At 37.6% G+C, this 24,216-nt stretch overlaps 1 long non-coding RNA gene across 1 annotated transcript in view; it reads left to right on the forward strand.

Moving 5' to 3' along the window:
- Positions 1 to 23,777, forward strand: part of LOC123281266 (uncharacterized) — a 40,969-nt gene extending 17,192 nt beyond the window's left edge. The window contains exons 3-4 of the long non-coding RNA XR_006520669.2: positions 8,475 to 8,674; positions 20,927 to 23,777. This is a non-coding gene — a long non-coding RNA (uncharacterized lncRNA). The remainder of the gene's footprint in view (positions 1 to 8,474; positions 8,675 to 20,926) is intronic.
- The last annotated feature ends 439 nt before the right edge of the window (positions 23,778 to 24,216 follow it).

The raw sequence follows: 24,216 nt of genomic DNA on the forward strand, positions 1-24,216 counted from the left end.
GGGTTTTTATTTAAGAAAACATGAAAAAGTTTAGCCATTTCATCCCCAGAAATGATGAATGTTGAATTTTGGGTATTTAGTTAGAGTACCTGCTGTGCTTGCTTTGGGTATTTACTCTCATATGAATATATATTCTATGTAGTCTTCTTACATTTCCAACTTTAAAATAAAATTTTTGTTGGCGCTATCATTAAATAGCTGATTTTAGAACATTTGTCTCCTGGTATGCTGTCTTACTTGCCGTTTTTCTTTTAAATAATTCATCAGATTTCTTCCACATTAAAAAGCGCCTGCCATAAAAGCAGCCCCTTAAAGGGAGTCCTTTTCCTAGTGAGACGTTTTGGACCCCTCCTGCTCTGGCTGCTGGCTGAGAGAATGCTCTACGTGGCTGAGTACTTGAGCAATCAGTGCTCTGGAATAGTCTGAGCAACTGTGCCAGGCAGGATTTTGCTACTAGTAGCACTTTTCCTGTACGTGTTCCTAGCAGGATGTGTTTTCTTTCATGTGAACTGACTCAAAGTTCTCTGAAGCATAGAAGTGTATCTGCTGGAAACTTTAAACAGCTAACTTCATCATAAACAGGAAAATGGCCAAATTTCATTTGTTTTTTATGAGATTTATGGAAGTAGACAGAGAGAATACAGACAATGTAGTGACGTTTACTCAGGTGTTTTGAGTGTATTTTATTGGCACCATCACAATAAAAGCACCCTTATTTTGCCTATATATTTTTTCCTCCTAACAAGCAACACATTTCTTGTATGGCTTGTGAAATGTTTTCTGTACATAACTTTCATGCCTTTCAACTCTCCTCGAAGCGTTGAGAACTGTCAACTATGAGAGATGTTTTTCTGAGAAGGATTTTAGCAAACTTTTATCTTTCACTTGTAAAACCAGTCCTCAAACCTTAAGAGGTAGACCTTATTTTTATTGGCTGTTTTGGGTTAAGATGTTCACCGACCTGTAAAAAAAGTTTTAATCTTTTTCGTTTCCTTAGATGAACTGTTAAAGTATTATGGATAACGCTAGTCAGAATTTAGATTTTCTTTATCTGAATTTGAAAAAAGAAATATATATATCTGAAGATTCAAAATTTATAATGGTAGTTGCTGGATATTAAGACCTAATCCTTAATCCTCTTTCTTGGCTTTTAGTATCATCTGGAATTAAAACAAGTACACGCAAACAAAAAAGCCTGACAATTTTCTTTTTAGTTGTCTTAGCTGTGTTAATGGTTAGTAATTTTTCACTTTTCATTTCTCCTAGAACCTTTTTTTTTTTGGAAAATGCCTTTTTGAATAAAAGCCAAATGAGGAGAACCAGAGCCAAATCTCACTACCTGTGCTATGGAAATGGGTCTCAACGTGAAGACTCCTATGCAGAATTAAGTAGTGTAAGGGAGCTTGTGCAAAATTCAAAAGGAATTTGACTTTTGCGTCATTTTTGTTAATTAAAATTAGAGTCATTTTTAAATTTCTCTTCTGAAAATGGAGAACAGGAATTGCCTCAAAAAATACAGCAGTAGACAAAAAAGAGAAGTTAAAATTGGGGATGGTTTTGGGGAGGTCAGTGCTAATTAAAGGAGAGTTATCAGTGTGTAATGGATCATCCATGTTCTGGGCTGGTCCTCACTGTTGGAGTACCTGTGCAGCCTAAGGGGAAAGTTGGGCAACGTGGAGACAACCGTGCATCTTTCTCAGAAGTTTCAACCAATCCCATGAGAGAGCGTTTCAGGTTGAATCTGTGCTTTCAACCTGTTCTCACAATGTTGTTGTTTTCTTTTGCAGGGAAAGGTTGGCCCAGAGCTAACATCTGTTGCCAATCTTCCTCTTTTTTCTCCTCCCCAAAGCCCCCATGCATGGTTGTACATCCTAGTTGTAAGTCCTTCTGGTTCTTTTATGTGAGCTGCTGCCACAGCATGGCTACTGACAGATGGGTGGTGTGGTTCCTCGAATGGGAAACAAACCTGAGCCATCGAAGCAGTGAGAGCACCAAACTTTAACCACTAAACCATCAGGGCTGGTTCTGTCATCCTTTTTTTGTCCATTTTATTGAGGTATAATTGACATATAAAATTGTATATATTTAAAGTGTACAATGTGATGATTTGATATCTGTACACAATGTGAAATATTTACCACAATCAGGTTAATTACCACATCCGTCATCTCACATTACTTTTCTTGTGTGGTGAGAATGCTTAAGATCTACTCTCCTAGCAAATTTCAAGGATACCATACGGTGTTATAAACTATAGTCACCATGCTGTACATTAGATTCTCACAACTCATTCTTCTCACAAGTTATTCTTATAACTGAAAGTTTGTACTCTTTCACCAACATCTCCCTATTTCTCCTCCCCCCCAGCCCCTGGTAACCACCATTCTACTCTCTGCTTCTTTGAGTTTCACTTTTTTTGTTTTTAAGATTCCACATATAAGTAGTGCCATACAGTATTTGTCGTTCTCTGTCTGGTTTATTTCACTTTGTATAATGCCTTGCAGGTTCATCCATGTTATCTCAGGATGGCAGGATTTCCTTCTTTTTTATGGCTTAATAATATTTGTGTGTATATATATTTATGACATTTATATCACAAATTTATATAATTATAATATTGATAATATTATAATTTACTATGTATATATATGTGATGATATATAACATTTTCTTTGTCCATTCATCTGTCAATGAACACATGGGTTGTTTCCATATCTTAGCTCTTGAGAATAACAGTAGTGGAGATATCTCTCGAGATACTGATTTTGTTTCCTTCAGAGATACACTCAGAAGTGGGATTGCTAGATCATATGGTAGTTCTATTTTTAGTTTTTTGAGGAACCTCCATACTGTTGTCCATAATGGCTGTACCAATTTACATTTCACCAACAGTGTACAAGGGTTCCCTTTTCTCCACATCCTCGCCAACACTTATCTCTTTTTTTGTTGTTATTACTCATCCTAACAGGTGTAAGGTGATATCTCATTGTGGTTTTGAGTTTCATTTCTGATGATTAGTGATATTGAGTACTTTTTCATTCACCTGTTGACTATTTGTACATCTACTTTTGAGAGATGTCTATTCATATCCTTTGTCAGCTTTTAAATTGGACTATTTGGATTTTTGCTATTGAGTTCTGTGAATTCCTTACATATTTTAGATATCAACCCCTTATTGGATATATGGTTTGCAAATATTTTCTCCCATTCCATAGGTTGCTTTTTCATTTTGTTGTCGGTTTCCTTTCTTCTGCGGAATCTTTTTAGTTTGATGTAGTCTTACTTGCTTATTTTTGGTTTTGTGGCCTATACTTTTGGTGTCATGACCAAAATATCATTGCCAAGACCAATGTCAAGGAGCTTTTCCCTATTTTCTTATAGGAGCATGATGGTTTAAGGTCTTACATTTAAATCTTTGATCAATTTTGAGTTAATTTTTGTGCGTGGTGTGATGTAGGATCCAGGTTCAGTCTTTTGCATGTCAATAACCAGATTTCCCAGCACCATTTATTAAAGAAACTGTCTTTTCCCCATTGTTTGCCTTTGGCATCCTTGTCAAAGATCAGTTGACCATATATGGATGGGTTTATTTCCCGGCTCTCTATTCTGTTTTGTTGATCTGTGGTCTGTTTTTATGCCAGTACCATACTGTTTTGATTACTATAGCTTCGTAATGTAATTTGAAATGAGGCAGTGTGATACTTCCAGCTTTGTTGTTCTTTTTCAAGATTGCTTGGCTCTTTGGGATCTTTTGTGGTTCCATATGAATTTTAGGATTTTTTTATATTTCTGTGAAAAATGCCTTTAGAATTTTGATAGGGGTTGCATTAAATCTGTAGATTGCTTTGGATAGTATGGAAATTTTAATAATATTAACTCTTCCATCCCAGGAACATGGGTTATCTATCCATTTATTAGTGTCTTCAATTTTGTTCATCAGTGTCTTATAGTTTTCAGTATCCAGATCTTTCACCTCCTTAGTTAAATTTATTCCTGAGTATTTTATCCTTTTTGATGCAGTTGTAAATGGAATTGCTTTCTTAATTTCTCTTTCCAATAGTTCATGATACTGTATAAAAATGCAAATGATTTTAGTATGTTGATTTAGTATCCTGCAACTTTACTCCTTTAGTTCTTTAGTTCTAAGAGTTTTTTGGTGGTGGCTTTAGAGTTTTCTATATATATGATCTTGTCATCTGCAAACAGAGACAATTTTACATCTTCCTTTCAGATTTGGATGACTTTTATGTCTTTCTCTTGCCTAATTGCTCTGGCTAGGACTTCCAAAACTTTATTGAATAAAAGTGGTTATAGTGTGCATCCTTGTCTTGTTCCTGATCATAGAGGAAAAGGTTTTAGCTTTTGAATGTGATATTAGCTGTGGGCTTCTCTTATATGGCTTTTATGTTGAGGTGCATGCCTTCTATACCTAATTTGTTGAGAGTGTCTATCATGAAAGCATGTTAAACTTTGTCAAATGCTATTTCTGCTTCTATTGAGATGATCATATGTTTTTTATTCTGTATTCTGTTAATGTGGCTTACCATATTTATTGCTTTATATATGTTGAACCATCCTTGCATCCCAGGGATAAATCCCACTTGATCATGGTGTATGATCTTTTTAATATGCTATTGAAATCTGTTTGCTAGTATTTTGTTGAGGTTCTTTGCATCAGTGCTCATGAAAGAATTGGCCGATGATTTTCTTTTCCCATAGTATACTTATCTGGCATTGGTATCAGGGTGATACTGGCCTCAGAGAATGAGTTTGGAAGTGCTCCTTCCTCTTCAGTTTCTTGGAAGAGTTTGAGAAGGATTGGCGTTAATTCTTCTTTTAAGAATTTTGGTAGAATTCACTAGTGAAGCCATCTTGTCCTAGGCTTTTCTTTGTTGTGAGATTTTTGGTAATTGATTCAATCTCCTTACGCTCATTATAGATCTATTCAGATATTCCATTTTTTTATGATTCAGTCTTTGTGGGGTATATTTTTCTAAGAACTTACCCGTTTCTTTTCATTATCCATCCAATTTATTGGCACTTAATTGTTCATATAGTCTCTTATGATCCTTTATATTTTTATGGTATCAGATGTAATATCTCCTCTTTCATTTCCAATGTTATTTATTTGGTGCTTCTCTTTTTTCTTCTTAGTTAGTCTTGGTAAGAGTTTGTCAATTTTGTTTCTCTTTTCAAAAAACCAGCTCTTAGTTTTATTGGTCTTTCCTCTGTTTTTCTGGTCTGTATTTAATCTATTTCTACTGTGCCGTTTCTTCTCTCCTTCCTTTGCTAACTTTGTGCTTAATTTGTTCTTTTCTAGTTCCTTGAAGTGAGAAGTCAGGTTATTTATTTGAGATCTTTATTTTCTCTCAATGTAGGTTTTTATTTCTATGAACGTCCCTCTTAGAACTGCTTTTGTAGTATCCCATTAATTTTGGTCTATTGTGTTTCCATTTTTGTTTGTCTCAAGATATTTTTTATTTCATCTCTGACCCATTGGTTCTTCAGGAGTGTATTGTTTAATTACTACATAATTGTGAATATTCTGATTTTCTTTCTATTATTGATTTCTATTTTCAAAGCATTGTGTTTGGAAAAGATGTTTGATATGATTTCAATCTTCTTAAGTTTGTTAAGACTTGTTCTGTGACCTAACATATGATCTCTCTTGGAGAATGTTCTCTTTGCACTTAGGAAGAATGTTTATTCTACTGACATTGGATAAAATGTTCTGTACATGTCTCTTGGGTTCATTTGGTCTAAAATGTAGTTCAAATCTATTATTTTCTTATTGCTTTTCTGTCTTAATGATCTATCCATTATTGAAAGTGGAGTATTTAAGTACCCTACTGTTATTGAATTGCTATCTCTTTGTGCCTACATATATGTTAATATTTGCTTAATATATTTAGATATTCCAATGTTGGGTGCATATGTGTTTAAAATTGTTATATACTCTTCATAAATTGACCCCTTTATCATTATTTAGTGACCTTCTTTGTCTCTAATACTTTATGTTTGACATAAAGTCTATTTCGTCGGACATAGTATAGCTACCTGCTCTCTGTTGTTTGCATGAAATATCTTTTTCCATCTCTTCAGTTTGAGCCTATATGTGTCATTAAAGCTGAAGTGAGTCTCTTGTAAGCAACATAGAGTTGGGTCTTGTTTTTTTATCCGTTCAGCCACCCTCTGTCTTTTTATTGCAGCATTTAGTCCATTTACATTTAGAGTAACTATTGATAAGTATGTACTTATTGCCATTTTGTTACCTTTTTTTCTGGATGTTTTTGTAATTCTCTGTTGCTTTCTTCTTCTCTTGCTCTTTTCTCTTGTGATTTTATGGCTTTCCTTAGTGTTATGTTTGAGTTCCTTTCTCTTTTTTTGTGTATGTTGTTATAGGTTTTTGTTTTTTGGTTACCATCAGGTTCATATATAATAATCTACGTAAATAGCAATCTATATTAAATTGATGATCTCTTAAGTTCGACCTCTTGCTAAAAGCCCTACACTTTTACTCTCCCCCCCCCACCATGTATTATGTTTTTGAAATAACATTTTACCTCTTTTATTTTTGTATATCCATTAACCTCTTCTCAAAGATATAGGTGATTTTAGTACTTTTGTCTTTTGACCTTCATACTAGCTTTGTACATGGTTGATCCACTACTTTTACTGTGTAAATATACAGCCTTTACCAGTGATATTTTTCTTTGATAATTTTCTTGGTTCTGTTTGTGGCCTTTCCTTTTCTACTTAAATAAGTCCCTTTAAGATTTCTTGTAAGGCTGATTTAGTGATGATGAACTCCTCTAGTTTGTTCTTGTCTGGAAAATTCTCTCTCTTTCCATTCTGAATGATAACCTTGCCAAGTAGAGTATTCTTGGTTGTAGGTTTTTCCCTTTAAGCTCTTTGAAAATATGCCACTCCCTTCTAGCCTGTGAGGTTTCTGGTGAAAAGTCAACTGATAGCTTTATGGGGTTTCCTTTGTATGTAACTTGTTGCTTTTCTCTTGCAGCTTTTAGGATTCTCTCTTTATCTTTAATTCTTGAGTTTTTAATTATACTGTGTCTTGGTGTGGGCCTCTTTGGGTTCATCTTGTTTCATGCTCTCTGTGCTTCCTGTACCTGCATGTTGGTTTCCCTCCCTAGGTTAAAGAAGTTTTCAGCTTTTAGTTCTTCAAATAAGTTATTTGTCTCTCTCTTCTCCTTCTGGGACACCTATAATGTGAATGTCAGTATGCTTGATGTTGTCCCAGAGGTCTCTAAGACTGTCCTTGTTCTTTTTAATTCTTTTCTCCCTTCAGTTTGGATGATTTCCTCTACTCTTTTGTCCAGATCACTGATCTGTTCTTCTGTGTCATCTACTCTGCTGTTGATTCCCTCTAGTGAATTTTTCATTTCCATTACTGTATTCTTCTGCTCTGATTGGTTCTTTTTTATATTTTCTAATTCTTTGTTGAAGCTCTCACTGTGCTCATCCATTCTCCCCAGTTCAGTGAGAACCCTATGACCATTAGTTTGTACTCTTTCTCAAATAGATGGTTTATCTCTGTTTCTTTAGTTCTTCTTCTGAGGATTTGCCCTGTTCTTTTATTTGAAATGTATTTCTTTGTCTCCTCATCTTGCCTACCTTTCTGTGCATATTTCTGTTTAATAGGTAGTTGAGCTACATCTCCTGATCTTGGAAATGTGGCCTTATGTCGGATATGTCTTATGGGGCCCAGTATCATGATCGCCTCTTGTCACCCATGCCAAATGCTCCAGGGGTATCCCCTGTGTGGGCTGCATGTGCTGTTCTGTTGCGGTGGGGTTGCCATTGCTGCAGGCACATGAGCAGGCTGGGTTGGCCCCTGGGCCATCTGGTTGTGAGGACTAGGCTTGTGCAGTTGCTACTGGCACATTGTTAGGGGGTCAAGCCCCCAGCATAGCTGTTTGCAAGGTCTGGTAGTATACAACTACTGAAGTTTTCCTGGTGAGGGAGTCAGGCCCCCAGCATGGCTGGTTGTTAGGCATAGGGGCACACAACTGCTGCAGAGCCCTGCTGTGCTTGGCTACCTCAGATGTTTTGGTGGGCGGGGAAGTCTTCTGGTGAGGCTAGCTGCATGGCAGATGGCTGTTGCCAGCTTGCTTTTGGGTGGGGCAGGCCTCTGATGCCAACTGGCTACACGGCTCCATGGTGCACAGCTGCCTCAAGAGTGCTGGTGGGTGGGGCATGCCCCAGGCTTGGCAGCATGCAACCATTTCAGGTGTTGGCAAGCAGGGCAGATCCCCTGTGTGGCTGTTTGTGAGACCCAGTGGCATAAGTCAGCTGCAGGCTTGCTGGTGGGCAGGGCAATTGCAATTTACCTGCTTTTTAGGACAGCAAACAGAAATCCATGCCTTTCTGCTATTCCTACTTTCAGCTTTTCATTTCTGAAAGTAAAGCTTTCAGTTCTATGGAGTTCTAGCATAATTCTTACTCTTGTTCTGCAGACATGATGAGGTGAATGGCACAACAGAGCAAGTTTCAGCATGGATTTGGGCAAGCAGTAATTAAAGACCTGTGTTATGATGACATCCACATTTCCCTTGTGACTTGGAAATGTTCCTTTTCCTCTGTCAATGCCAGCTTTGATGCCATAATTGTTGAATATAGAAGGGGAGACGCGCTCCTTGTGCTTCTTTTGCATGAGGTAAGTAATTAACCTTCCATTCTGTTAGACATCCTGCAGTAATCTCCATATTTTTTTCATAATACATTGACTTTGCAGGTTTATCTTTCACTAAGAACTGTGTGATTGCTGAGACCATCAGACTCTCACGTAATTGATGTTAGGTTCCATGTGCCTTGCTGGCCACACCAGTTTTTCCTCTAACACAAAATCACTAAACATAATGATGAACTCTTCTCTGGGCATGCCCTCTATGGATTAAAAAGATTATTATAATGATGCTGTGAGTGTTGGAAGTTATATGAATTTTATGATTCGGATAGTAATCATCCACTTTTCATAAAAGTCTTTCATTTGGAGTGCAGTTTTTAAAGCAATCATGTTTTAAAATCAACAGAAATTGTTAAGACAATGTTCTCTTTTTCTGCCAAGTCATGGTGACTGAGATTTATTTGTTTTTTGAAAGGTAAATGGTAGAAGAGCTCAAGAATATTTTCCAAAACAATACAAATTTCAACTCTGGGCAATAATAAGTTTCAGCATAGGATTTAAACCATCAGCAGGTGATACAAATAAAGGCTCTTTACTGAGCCCAGTGACGATGTGTGGTATCGGTCCCCTCTACACAGTGCTGTCCCTGAGGAATTCTCAGGAGGACCAGCTGCATCAGCAAGACCCAACGAGTAAGCCCTGGAGTGTCAGGTGACTCCCCTTTCCTTCCCAAGATGCTGTTTCTTGGTTATTTACTAACTAGGCCGAGCATTAGAAGCTGATAGAAAATAGAGCCACCTCTCATCTGGTCAGAAAACCTACATGTCTGCATCATAGAGCTGGCTGCCTGATTGATATTATAAGTTATAATTTTGGTATAATCATTAATATTTCAAATTTTAAATTTTTACAGATATGTTATAGTTGTGCTTATTATATTACAATTTTATAGGAGCTGGCCTGATGGCATAGTGGTGAAGTTCGCATGCTCCAGTTTGACAGCCCGGGGTTCACAAGTTCAGATCTAAGGCACGGACCTATGCACTGCTTATCAAGCTATGCTGTGGCAGGCATCCCCCATGTTAGATAGAGGAAGATGGGCACAGAGGTTAGCTCAGGGCCAATCTTCCTCAGCAAAAATAGGAGGATTGGTGGTGAATGTTAGCTCAGGGCTAATCTTCCTCACCAAAAAAATTAAAAATTGTGAATGACATCAGATGGCAAACTAGGAAGCTCCAAGCCCTTTATCCCCCATGGAAACATTAAAAGAAACAGCTAGAGAGTGGCTAAAATAACTTAATAGGAACTCTGGAAAACAGTTAAAGGTCTACAGCAACTAAGTAAGTGCCTAAAGAAGAAAAAGCCACATTTAAAATGGTAGGAAATTTTCAGTTGTTTTTCCTCACCCTTCCCAGTATAGCACATTTTGGCATGGTTGGGACAAAGAAGCAGCCCATTCCCTTCCTCAAACCAGAGTGAGGGGGTGGGGGAAAGTAGACCTTAATTGCAACATTCTAGTCTGTCTGCCTGCTGCCTGAGACACTGGTCTCTGTTTCATCTAACTTGAAGCTCAGACAGAGAAAAGTGATGTATCTTGGATTTCAGGCTGGGAAAAACTCTGGGAAGCAACAGGCGTTGCTTTGGAAAGTTGCAGGGGAGCTACAGGTCCACACATGCCTAAGGCAAGAGATTACAGGTAGAGGAACACAATAGAACATCTAAGGCCCTAAGAAGAAGCTGGTATGAGGCTCTTTGGAAACTAAGACATTTAAAAGTAGCTTTGTATATGGGGGAATCAAAAAAAAAGCACACACATAGTTCCAGGCAAGACATATGCCCAGAAAACCCCTGAGAAGACATTATCCCTGTACCTTGGGCTGATCCTAAGGCTCAGAAGATGCTCTGCTAATTAGTGGAGTTCCCTCCTAGCAAAAAAGCCAGTCTCCAAACACTGGGGGAGAGAGCTGTGTTTTCAAAAGCCCAATTTTCAACAAAATAAGTCACAAGGCAGACAAAGAAACAGGAAAACATGGCCCATTCAAGAGAAGAAAATGAAGTCACAGAAGCCATCTCTGAAGAAATACAGGCATCAAACATCCTAGACAAAGACTTTAAAACAACTGTTTTAAATATACTGAGAGAATGAAAAGAAAGTACAAACAGCTAAAGAAAACTATGAAAACTATATATATAAACAAAGTGAGAATATCAGTGACGAGATAGAAATTATAAAAAGGAACCAAACAGAAATGCTAGCTCTAAATATCCAATAACCGAATTGAAAAATTTGCTAGAGGGGTTCATCAACCAGCTCAAGCTGGCAGAAGAAAGAATCAGAGAACTTGAAGAGAGGTCATTTGAAATCACCAGTCTGAGGAGAAAAAAGAATTAAGAAAATTGAACAGAGCCTAAGGGGCTCCTGGGACATCATCAAGTTAACCAAGATAGGCATTATCAGAGTCCAAAAGAAGAAAAGGGGGCAAAGAGATTATTTAAAGAAATAATGGCCAAAAACTGAACAAATTTGAGGAAAGATATGTATCTACAAATCCAAAAATCTCACCAAACTCCAAGGAAGATAAACCCAAAGAGATCCACACCAGGACACATTGTAATGAAACTGTCAGAATACAAAGAGAATATTGAAAATGGCAGGAGAGAAGTTAAGCTTATGTAAAAAGGATCCTCAGTTAGATTATTAGTAGCGTTCTTATCAGAAACCTTGGAGGCCAGAATGTGGCAGGATTCCATATTTAAAGTGCTAAAATAAAAAACAGTCAACTGAGAATTCCACATCTGGCAAAATTGTCTTTTAAAAATGAGGGAGAAAGACGTTGCCAGTAAACAAAAGCTGAGGGAGTTTGATACCACTAGACCTGCCCTACAAGAAATGCTAAAAAAAGTCGTTCACATTGAAGTGGTAGGACACTAGAGAGTAATTTGAAGCCATATGAAAATGTAAAGTTCTCTAATACAAGTGAATACATAAACAAATATAAAAACTAGTGTTATTGTAATTTTGTTTTTTAACACCACTTTTTATTTTCTACAAAATTTAAAAGAAAATTTCATAAAATAATTATAAATCTATGTTAATGGACACACAATATATAAAAAATAATTGGTAATATAAATAAAAAAGTGAGGGGGTGGAGCTGTAAAGGAGAAGAGTTTTTGTGTGAGACTGAAGTTAAGTCGAAATCAGTTGAGATAGATTGTTGTGTTTTTGGATGTTATATGTACTGTCCATGGTAACCACAATGAGTATACGCAAAAGGAAATGAGGAGTGAATCAAAACATGTTACTGCAAAAAATCAACTAAGCACAGAGGAAGGTGGTAAAGGAGGAAATGAGGAACAAAAAATATAAGACATACAGAAAAAAGCAAATAACAAAATGTCAATAATTACTTTAAATGTAAATAAATTAAATTCCCAATCAAAAGATATAGATTAGCAAAAGAGATTTTAAAAAACAGGATTCTGGTGACTATAGTTGATAGCGCTGTATTGTATAGTTGAAATTTGCTAAGAGAGTAGAATTTAAATGTCCTCACCAAAAAAAAAAAAAGGGTAAATATGTGAAGTGATGGATGTGTTAATTAACTAGATGGGGAGAATCCTTTCACATTGTATACATATGTCAAATACTGCAATGTACACTTTAAATAACCTACAATTTTGTATGTCAATTATACCTCAATAAAGCTGCAATAAAAAAATAAGATCCAACTCTATGCTGTCTATAAGAGACTCACTTTAGATCTAAGGACATACATGGGTTGAAAGTGAAAGAAAGGTAAAAAATATTCCACGCAAATAGTAACAAAAAATATCAGAGGTAGCTATAGTAATAGCAAACAAAACAGACTTTAAGTCAAAAACTGTTAGTAGGAATAAAGAAGAACATTATATGTTGATAAAGGAGTCCATTAAGCAAGAATACATCACAGTTGTAAACACATATGCACTAAATAGCAGAGCTCCAAAATAGATGAGGCAAACACTAACAGAATTGAAGGGAGAAATAGACAGCTCTATAATAATAGTGGGAGACATCAATACTCCGTTTTCAAAAATGGATAGAACAAGCAAACAGAAAATCAATAAGGAAATAGGGGATCTGAACAACACTATAGAGCAATTGGAGCTAATAGACATGTACAGAACACTCTACCTAACAATAACAGACTACGCATTTTTCTCAAGTGCACATGGAACATTCTCAAAGATGCACCATATATTAGGCCACAAAACAAGTCTTAATAAATTTTTAAAAGTTTAAAATCATACAAGGTATCATTTTGAATCACAATGGAATGAAATTAGAAATGAATAACAGAAATTATTCTGTTAAGGAAATTTGGAAATTAACAAACATGGAAATTAAACAACACATTCTTAAACAACCAATGGGTCAAAGAGAAATTAGAAAATATCTTGAGGAAAATGAAAATGAAAACACAACATACCAAAACTATGAGATGCAGTAAAAATAGTGCTAAGAGAGAAATGTATAGCTGTAAATGCTTACATTAAAAAAGAAGATTTCAAATCAACAGCCTAACTTTAAACCTTAAAAAACTAGAAAAAGAACAAACTAAGTGTAAAGTTAGCAGAAGGAAGGAAATAATAAAGATTAACATAGAGGATAGAAAAAAAGTGGAGAAAAATCAACAAAACTAAGAGCTGATTCTTTGAAAAAACATCAACAAAATTAACAAACTTTTGGCTACATTGACCAAGAAAGAAAGAGAGAAGACTCAATTAACTAAAATCAGAAATGAAAGTGATGATATTACTACTGAAGATACAGAAATTAAAAGTATTGTAAGAGCATACTGTGAACAATTGTATGTCAACAAATTAGATAACCTAGATGAAATGGACAAATTCCTATAAGCGCACAACCAACCAAGACTGATAATAAAGGAATATAAAACCTGAACAGATCTATAACTAGTAAGGAGAATGAATCAGCAATCAAAAACCTCCCAACAAGAAAAGCCAAGGACCAGATGGTTTCTCTGGTGAATTCTACAAGACATTGAAAGAAGAATTAGCACCAATATATCTCAAACTCTCCCAAAACATTAAAGAAGAGGGGATGCTTCCAAGCTCATTGTATGAGACCAGCATTACCCTGATAACAAAGCCATACAAAGACACTAAAGAAAGGAAAACTATAGACCAATATCTCTGATGACTATATTGATACAGTTATTCTCAAAAACAATACTAGCAAACAGAATTCAACACCCTACTAAAAGAACTGTACACCATGACCAAGTAGGATTTATTCCTGGAGTTCAAGATAGTTCAACCTATGAAAATTCATCAATGTAATACACCACTTTTAATTTTGTTAAATTAATATTTGTTAATTGAAGCACAAGATGCCAGATTGTAGCTGTGGTTCAACAAAAGACCACGAGAGAAACTGAAAGAGAAGTTTGTTATTCATGAGTCCTGGAGAAAGTACACAGCACACCTTGAGGGGCCACACAGGGAAGTCAAGGCAGTGCGCAGACAGAGAGAGAGACGGACTTGGGGCACATGCCTTTTTTAGGATCCATGTGTGGAGTGCTTTGGGATTCCTGGACTAAGGCTGAATTGATCAATTCAAATCAAAAAGAACAGTTTTGGTAAGCTATGCAGAGGTCTTATCTAAAAAAGAAAAACAAATTAAGCCAGAAGCTAGCAGACAGAAGGAAATAAGAAAGATTAGAGTGGAAATAAATGAGGTAGAGACTAGGAAAACAATAGAAAAGATCAACAAAACTAAAAGCTGATTTTTTAAAAGATAAACGAAATTGACAAACCTTTAGCTAGACTAAGAAAAACAGAGAGAAAACTAAAATAAAAGTATCAGTGAAGGAGAAGACATTAGAGCTGATACCACAAGACTATGTGAAGGATCATAAGAGACTACTATGGAGCATTATATGCCAATAAATTGAATAACCTAAAAGAAATATAAAAAATCCTAGAAACATACAACCTACAAGACTGAATCATGAAGAAATAGTATATCTGAACAGACCAATAACAAGTAAAGAGATTGAATCAGTGATCCAAATCCTCCCAAGAAAGAAAAGCCCAAGACAAAATGGCTTCACTAGTGAATTCTACCAAACATTGAAAGGAGAATGCCAGTCCTTCTCAAACTCTTCCAAAAACTTGAAAAGGAAGGAACACTTCCAAACTCATTCTGTGAGGCCAGCATTCCCCTAATACCAAAGCCTGACAAAGACTACAAGAAGGAAAACAACAAACCAATATCCCTGATGAACATAGATGCAAAAATCCTTAACAAAATACTAGCAAACCAAATTCAACAGCACATGAAAAGGATCATACACCATAATCAAGTGGGATTTATCCCTAGAATGCAAGGATGGTTCAACATATGCAAATCAGGAAATGTGATACACTACATTAACAGAATAAAGAAAAAAGTCATATGATCATCTCAATATATGCAGAAAAAGCATTTGACAAAATTCAACACTCTTCCTGATAACAACTCTCAACAAGTTAGGTATGGAAGGCATGCACCTCAACATAAAGACCATACATGACAAGCTCACAGGTAATATCATATTCAGTGATGAAAAGCTAAAAGCTTTTCCTGTAAGATCAGGAATAAGACATGGATGCTCACTCTTGCAACTTCTATTCAACATTGTACTGGAAGTCCTAGCCAGAGAAGTTAGGCAAAAAAGGAAATAAAAGTCATACAAATCTGAAAGGAGGAAGTAAACTTATCTTTCTTTGCAGACAACATATTATATATTGCAAACCCTAAAGACTCCACCAAAAAACTGTTAGAACAAATGAATAATTTCAGCAAAGTTGCAGGATATAAAATCAACATATGAAAGTCAATTGTATTTCTACACACTAACAATGAACTATCTGAAAAAGAAATTAATAAGACAATCCCATTTACAAGAGCATCAAAAAGAATGAAATACTTAGGAATAAATTTAACCAAGGAGATGAAAGATTTGAACACTGAAAACTATAAGACATTGATGAACAGAATCAAAGAAGATACAAATAAATGGAAAAATACACTGTGTTCATGGATTGGAAGAATTAATATTGTTAAAATGTCTATACTACCCAAAGCTATCTATAGTTTCAAGGCAAACCTTATTAAAATTCCAATGGTGTTTTTCACAGACATAGAAAAAGCAATCCTAAAATTCATATGGAACTACAAAAGACCCTGAATACCGAAAGCAATCCTGAGAAAGAACTAAGCTAGAGGCATCACACTTCCTGATTTCAAACTATGTTAGAAAGCTATAGTAAACAAAACAGTTTGGTACTGGCATGAAAACAGACACATTGACTAGTGGAACAGAATTGAGAGCCCAGAAGTAAATCCATGGATTTATGGTCACTTGATCTTCAACAGAGATGCCAAGGAACAAACAATGGAAAAAGGACAGTCTCTTCAATAAACAATGTTAGGAAAACTGGATATCCACATCCAGAAGAATGAAATTGGACCATTGTCTCACACCATATAGAAAAATCAACTGAAAATTGATTAAAGACTTAAATGTAAGACCTGAAACTGTAAAACTACTAAAAGAAAACATAGAGAAAAAGCTCTTGACATTAGTCTGGGCAATGATTTTTTTGGCTATGACCCTCAAAGCACAGGCAACAAAAGCAAAAATAGACAAATTGGATTGTAACAAACTGAAAAGCTTCTGTACAGTGAAGGAAACAATCTATAAAGTGAAGAGACAACCTATAGAATGGGAGAAAATATTTGCAAACCATACATCTGATAAGGGGTTTATATCCAAAATATACGGGAACTGAAACAATTCAATAGTAAGAAAACAAATAATCTAATGTAAATTGGTCAAAGGACCTGAATAGACATTTCTCAAAAGAAGACATACAGACATCCAACAAGTACATGAAAAGGTGCTCAACATCACTAATCATCAGGGAAATACAAATCAAAACCACAGTAAGATATCATCTCACACCTGTTAGAATGGCTGTTATCAAAAAGACAAACGATAACAAGTGTTGGTTCGGATGTGTAGAAAAGGGAGTCCTTGCCCTCTGTTGGTGGGAATGTAAAGTGGTACAGCCATTATGGAAGACATTATGGAGTTCCCTCAACAAATCAAAAATAGAACTTCCATATGATCCAGCAATCTCACTTCTGCGTATATATCTGAAGGAAATGAAATCGGTATCTTGAAGAGATATCTGCACTCTCGTGTACATTGCAGCATTATTCACAATAACCAAGGTATGAAAATGACTTACATGCCTATCAATGGATGAATGAATAAAGAAAATGTGATAAACACACAAAGTGGAATATTATTGAGCCATAAATAGGAAGGAAATTCTGCCATTTGAGACAACATGGATGAACCTGGAGGGCAGTATGAAATAAGCCAGAAAGAGAAAGACAAATACTATATGGTATCACTTATATGTGAAATCTAAAAAAAAAAAAGTTGAACTCATAAGAGTGGAGAATAGAATGGTGCTTGCCGGGGGCTGGAGGGTGAGGGAAATGGGGAAATATTGGTTAAAGGGCACAAAGTTTCAGTTATGCAGGATGAGTAAGTTCAAGGATCTAATGTAAGCAGTGTGACTATAATTAATAATACAGTATTATATACTTGAAATTTGCTAAGACAGTAGATCTTAAGCATTCTCATCACAAAAAAAGTACTATACTGTTAATTGGCTTGATTGTGGTAATCTTTTCACAGTGTATACGTATATAAAAACATCACGTTGTACACCTTGAACATACACAGTTTTTGTGTATTATATCTCACTAAAGCTGAGGAAAAAAAGAAAGAGTAACAAGAATGATGAGCTTTAACACTATAAAAGTTTGAGTTCATATCCCAGCTCCTATCTGTTAGTGAATCGATGCTGGGAAAGTTACTTAAATCTCGTTGTACCTTAGTTTCCCTGTTTATAAAGTCAGCATATTATTATCATATTTGTAGGATTGCCTTAAAATTAAGTTAGTAAATGTAAATGGAACACAGTCACATAGTAACTCAACAAATATTCATAAAAATGGATTCCTACACAGTATACCTGCCTGCATTTACCTACAGGTTCGCAGAGTTCAAATATGTCCACTACCAAACCCATCTTTCAAAGATACTGTGCCCCTGTTCAAAACCTTCCTATTGTTTCCTATTTCCTATATTGCCTATTTCCCAACTTAGTGGGAACCGGGTGGATGGTGGTGGCAAGGTTAGAGTTTTAGAACTTATGTGCTAAATCTTGTTATCCATAAGTCTAATGCTGTGAGGGAAGGGGTAGCCGAGGGTGATACCGTGAGACGCCAGGAAAGGACTGTCCTTGTACCACAGGGTTTAAATCATAGATTTGGCTACTGGAACACCTGTCCCTCTTCTATAGTAAGAGGAGTGGCTTGAGATGTCACCAGTGATGCTTGAGTCACTAACCATTGACAAATGTTTAGTGACTCAAGGCCATTCTTGTCAACTTCCTTTTATAAACCTTTAGCACTAGGTAAACTGATTTTGTTATCATCCTCTCTGTAAGAACCTTAAGATTTCCTAGGTCTGTGACTTTCCTGGAGATAGTCTACACTTGGAATGTCTTGTCCTCTTGTCCCCAATTTCAATATTATCCATTGCTTAGAGACGAGCTAAAACCCCAACTTCTGTATAAAACTGCCTTAGATCACCCCAACTTTTGAGTAATTTCTCCTTTCAAGGTGGCCACATTTATTTGGCATTATGTACTGCCTTCTCATAAGTTTGGGTCATCTACACAACCTGAATTATATCTATATTGAGTGTATAGACTTTTATTTTTATGGTATCTTTGATTATGCCTAAACAGTGACTTGTACATAGTAAACCCTCAAAAAACATTGTTTAATGAAAAGTCAGTTCAGTAGTATAAAATATCATGTTCAGGTGAGCTAATTGAGGACTAACATGTCAACTTATTCAGTCAGTCAGAAGAGGGTGGGCAGAAGTAATAACTCTCATATCTGTGAGACAATAAATTTGTTCTTTTGGAAAAAAAAGAAATAATAGTTCTCAGTCTCCCAAACTCAAAATCTGATTGACTTTGTACAGCTAATGGATTGATTCTATCCTGGGTCAAATGATCATCCCTCATCAAATCAGCTGTGGCAAGAGGGGTGGATTTATTTGGTCTGAACAGTATTACTGAAGGATTGGAAAAGGCTAAGAGGATGATGAGGCTAGAGCTTAGGGTTTGTAATTATGGGAGAGGCCCAGAGAAGGTGGCAAAGAAAAGTCTTCCTTCTGGATGATCTATGAGATGCTCCAGGATGCCCCTGCTGAGGCTGTCATGGTTCCTCTTCCATGTTTATTGCCCTCTGAACATCAGTCATTATCCTCTAAGCCTCCATTTTCTCATCTGTAAAATGGAGGAGGGGTGTTAATTCCACTTGTCTATCTAACTTCCAGTGCAGCTGGGAGAATAAGAATCAAATGACACCATGTCTATGGAGACTCTTGGTGTAAATGCCATATAAATGTGTAGGATATTAATTTACGAAGGAAGACAAAACAATTTCATCAAGCTACTGAAACAGATTTCAGTCAAGGCTCTTGGGTCAGAATAGAGACCCACTCTGACTCACACAATGAATGAAAACCCACTCAAGTTGAAGAAAAGATACAGAGGGAATTCTGTGGAGAAAAGGTAAAACGGTCAGCATCCTGTAGCTTTTCTGTCTGTCTCTCTGGAACTTTACGAAGGCTATTGATTCTGTCTCTTGCTGTGTGTGGCTGCTTTCTCTAAGCTGATGGGTCTCTCACTTTACTAATCTATAAGCTAGGCTGGAGTTCTGTCTCGAGCTGCTCAGCCCACTCCAGTCCTGATTGCATTGCTGTTTAGACACTCACCTTCATTTAATTGTATATGGAGCTCCCTGTTCTAGTTCCTACTCCCTAGACTCAAAATCTGATTGTCTAAAAATATGAACACCTGAGAGATCCACACAGCCATGCATCTGAAGGTGAGTGGCCTGGATCCCCAGGAAGCAGTGGAACTGGGTGAGCAGACCCTTCCCCCACCCCAGCAGCAGCATTGCAGGTTGTGGGTCTCAAAGTCTGATTGTCTGCCAAAAGATGGATTCCATCCCAGGTCAGGTGATCACTTTTGTTCCAATAAGCTGCAGACAGAGGTTAAAGTTACTGGGTATGAGCGTGGCCAACCAGGTCTTCCTCTCCAGTATGGTAGGTGAATGGGGGTAATTAAAAGAATGAGACATAGGCTGGTGGGGGAGCACCCCAAAAAATGTCTACTCAGAACAGCTTTGGGCTGAGACTCTCAAGAAGATAATAATTAAAGATTCAAAGCCATTCTTTGGTTTATTTGTTTATTCAACAAGTATCTGCCAAGCATTTGCTCTGGGTAGGTATGATTCCAGGCCATGGGGACACAAGGAATAAGCGACAATTCCTGCCCAGTCTAATTAAACCAGAAAGACAGATGATCCAACAAAGGAACAAATGAGGGTCCCAGGTGCTCTCATAGAAATTTGCACCAGGTCTGGGGTCTGGGCACAGAGAATTATTTGGTCAGCCATATGAGGTTCATGGGAGTCAGGTCCAAAAGATTTCCTATAGCAGTGGTTGTCAGCCTTGAGCATGCATCAGAACCATTTGGAAGGTTTGTTAAAGCATTAGATTGCCAGGCCCTGCCAACAATCTGATTCAGTAGGTCTACTTTAGGAGCTAACAGTTTTTCATTTCTAAATGTTTCCAGATGATGATGATTCTCCTTGTCTGGGACTCATACTTTGAGAACCAATGACTTGGAGTTTTGGGTGTTGAAAGATGAAAACATGGGGGAAATGATTGTTGACTCAGTGTCATGGAGCTGTGATGATTCAGCATTTGGGGAACTGAAAGTGTTTGGGCATGACTCTAGTGTAGGATGTGTTTTGAGAGTGGTGAGGGGAACTAGAGAGATAAGCAAGGGCTAGATTGTCAAGAACCTAGAATGCCAAGCACAGGAACTTGAACTTTATTCTGTAGGTAATGAGGAGCCATTACAGAATTTTAAGCAGGACAAGGATATGTTCATATTTATGCTTCAGAAAGATCACAATACTCTGGATAGGCAGGGGTGGGAAGGAGAAGCAGGACCATCAGGAAGACTGTCTAGATCATGGTTAGCCTGGGCATGGCTACCCCTGAGGACTTACAGGACCTTGTCAGTCTTAAGGAACATGATGGTATCACTGTTCTTGATCTGCAGGTCTCTGACTCTGCAAAAGTTCCACCAGTTCTGACCCTGGAACTTTAGGATATGATCCACCACTCAAGGCCCTCCAGCTGCATTGATCTTCTCTTACAAGACTCAGATGGAGTATCAAGTTTGATGATGTAAGCATTGGTCTTGCTACTTGATTCCTTCAAGGAGATAAGATTCCCAGCACCAGGATGCCACCTTAGAGAAGATCCAGTAATCCACCAGGGTCTGCTGGCTGCTGACCATTCACTGTTCCACCTGGCTCTTGGAAGGAAAAATGCTGCTTTCCACGGAGACTTCATGTCCCCTTGATTCCATTTCATCTTCCAGATGGGACTGCAGGCATTTGCTGATTGTCTAGGCTTCTTCCCTGATCTGTCTCACCCCAACCTGGATGTTCCTTGCTCACTGGAAGGAAGGGATGGGCTGATGAAGATATCTGGGTGGCTATCCATAGCTGTGTGTTGTCTCCAAAGCTTCCACCTTCTGGCAACTGACCACTTACTGTATCGCCCTACTGAGGTACTTTGGAAAGTAAAAAGAAGGAGTGACATCAGCAGCATGCCAGAGTGAATTGTTCCCTTTGTCTCTACCCTCTAATTTACAACTTAAAGGACATGTGTTAACCAACAGAGGATTCTCTACACAGCACCACAGAACACCTGAGAGATCCACACAGCCATGCATCTGAAGGTGAGTGGCCTGGATCCCCAGGAAGCAGTGGAACTGGGTGAGCAGACCCTTCCCCCACCCCAGCAGCAGCATTGCAGGTTGTGGGTCCTCACACAGCAGCTGGCATGGCTGTGAGAGAAGGCGGAGGCAGCCCAGCCTGCATGCAAACACTTTCAGAGTGGTAGCCCAGACTTTGGGAGCACCCACTGTGCTGTGGCTGCCCCACTCATGGGGGCACTTCCCACCAGGTGGTGGCAGCTCAGCCCCTGTGAAAGAGCCCTGCCCACCAAGTGCAGCAGCTCAGCTGAACCCCCCATGAGTGCAGAGCTGGCCCACATGAAAGAAAGTGCCCTTCCCACCTAGCACAGAAGCTTGGCCAGTGCCCTACTGAGCACAGTGGCCCTGCCAACACAAGAGTGAACCATGGGTGGAGCACAGAGGCCCAGCCTGCATGTGCATGCCCAACTCAGTAAGCAGCTGAGGCCAGCCTGCACAAAAGCAGAACAGCCCTACCAGCACAACTTCCAGCAGATGGAGCAAGATCAGAAAACACAGCTTCTGCCCACCCCCACAGTGGTGGCAGGTGGAATCTGCAACTTGATACTACCACAAATGCACTGGCAAAGGATCAATTCATCAAACACCATGAAGAACTACAGTAACATTTCAGAGCAGAAAGAAAATGACAAGTCTCCAGAAACCAATCCTGAAGTCTCAGAAATTTACAATCTAAATGATGGAGAACTCAAAATACTTGGCATAAAGAAACCCATGGCTGGGTGGTTAAAGTTCCATGCACTCCGCTTCAGTGGCCTGGGTTTACAGACTTGGATTCTGGGTGCAGACATACTCTACTCATCAGCCATGCTATGGAGGCATCCCACATACAAAGTAGAGGAAGATTGGCACAGATGTTAGCTCAGGGCTAATCTTCCTCAAGCTAAAAAAGAAGAGGATTGGCAACAGATTCCACCTCAGGGAAAGTCTTCCTCACAAAACAAAAAACAAAATAAATCTCAATGAATTACAGGAAAACTCAGAAAGACAGTTCAGTGAGCTCAGGAATAAAGTTAATGAGAAGAAGGAATACTTCACCAAAGAGGTTGAAGCCCTTAAAAAAATTATATAGAAATTCTGGATTTGAAGAACACAATTAATGAAATAAAAAAATAATCTAAAAACCATAAAAAATAGAGCTGATTTTATGGAGGAGAGAATAAGTGACCTAGAAGATAGAAACCTAGAAATGCTTCAGATGGAAGAGGAGAGAGAACTAAGATTTTTAAAAAATGAAGAAATTCTTCAAGAAATATGTGACTTAATTAGGGAAAGCAACATAAGGATAATAGGTATTTGAGAGGGAGAAGAGAGAGAGAAAGGAGCAGAGAGCTTGTTCAAAGAAATTATAGCCAGAACTTCCCAAATCTGGGGAAGGAACTGGACTTACAAATACATCAAAACAATAGAATTCCTAATTACATCAATGCAAAAAGACCTTCTCCGAGGCATATAATATTAAAACTGGCAAAAGTAAAACACAAAGGAAAAATATTAAGGGCAGGAAGGCAGACGAAAATAACCTACAAAGGAACTCCTATCAGGCTTTAAATGGATTTCTCAGCAGAAACCTTACAAGCTAGGAGAGAGTGGAATGATATATTCAAAATACTGAAAAACAAAAACTTTCAGCAAGACTACCCTATCCAGTGAAACTATCCTTCAGATACGATGGAGAAATAAAAGCATCCCTAGAAAAACAAAAGCTGAGGGAGGTCATCAGCACTAGGGCTGCCTTACCAAAAACATTGAAAGGCGCCGTCCCATCTGAAACTAAAAAGCAGAGGTTTACAAAACCTTGAACAAGGAACTAAACAGACTGATAGAATCAAAAAAGTTCAGCTCTATATCAGAATGGGTTACTAAAGACTTAATTATAACATTAAAGATGAAGGGAAGGAAGGCATCAAAAATAACTATAAACACTTCAATTTAGTCACAAACTCACAACAGAAAAAAAAGTAATTTGTGACAATAATTCAGAATGAGAAGAGGTAAGATATGAAAGCTACTTAGGCTAATGGAGGTGCGAGGCTATCAGAAAATGGACTATCTTATCTATGAGATCTTTTATACAAACCTCATGGCAACCACTAAACAAAAAAATCAGAGGAGAACCACAAATCATAAAGAAAGAGAAAACTGAGAAAACCATCACAGAAAACCACCAAACTGAAATGACAGAAATACAAGGAAAAAGAAACAATGGAAATATAGAACAACCAGAAAACAAGAGATAAAATGGCAGTATTAAGCCCTCATATATCAATAATTGCTCTAAATGTAAATGGATTGAACACTCCAGTCAAAAGACGTAAAGTGGCGGGTGGATTAAAAAACAAGACCCAACAATACGCTGCCTCCAGGAAATGCGTGTCAACTCTACAGACAAACATAGGCTCAGAGTGAAGGCATGGAAGGCAATACCCCAAACAAATGGCAAACAAAAGAAAGCAGGTGTTGCCATACTTATGTCAGAAAAGCAGACTTAAAGATAAAAGAAGACAATGAGAGACAAAGTGGAGCAGTATATAATGATAAAACGGACATTCCACCAAGAGGACAAA

This window comes from Equus asinus, chromosome 26, assembly GCF_041296235.1.
Source record: "Equus asinus isolate D_3611 breed Donkey chromosome 26, EquAss-T2T_v2, whole genome shotgun sequence".
NCBI lineage: Eukaryota > Metazoa > Chordata > Mammalia > Perissodactyla > Equidae > Equus > Equus asinus.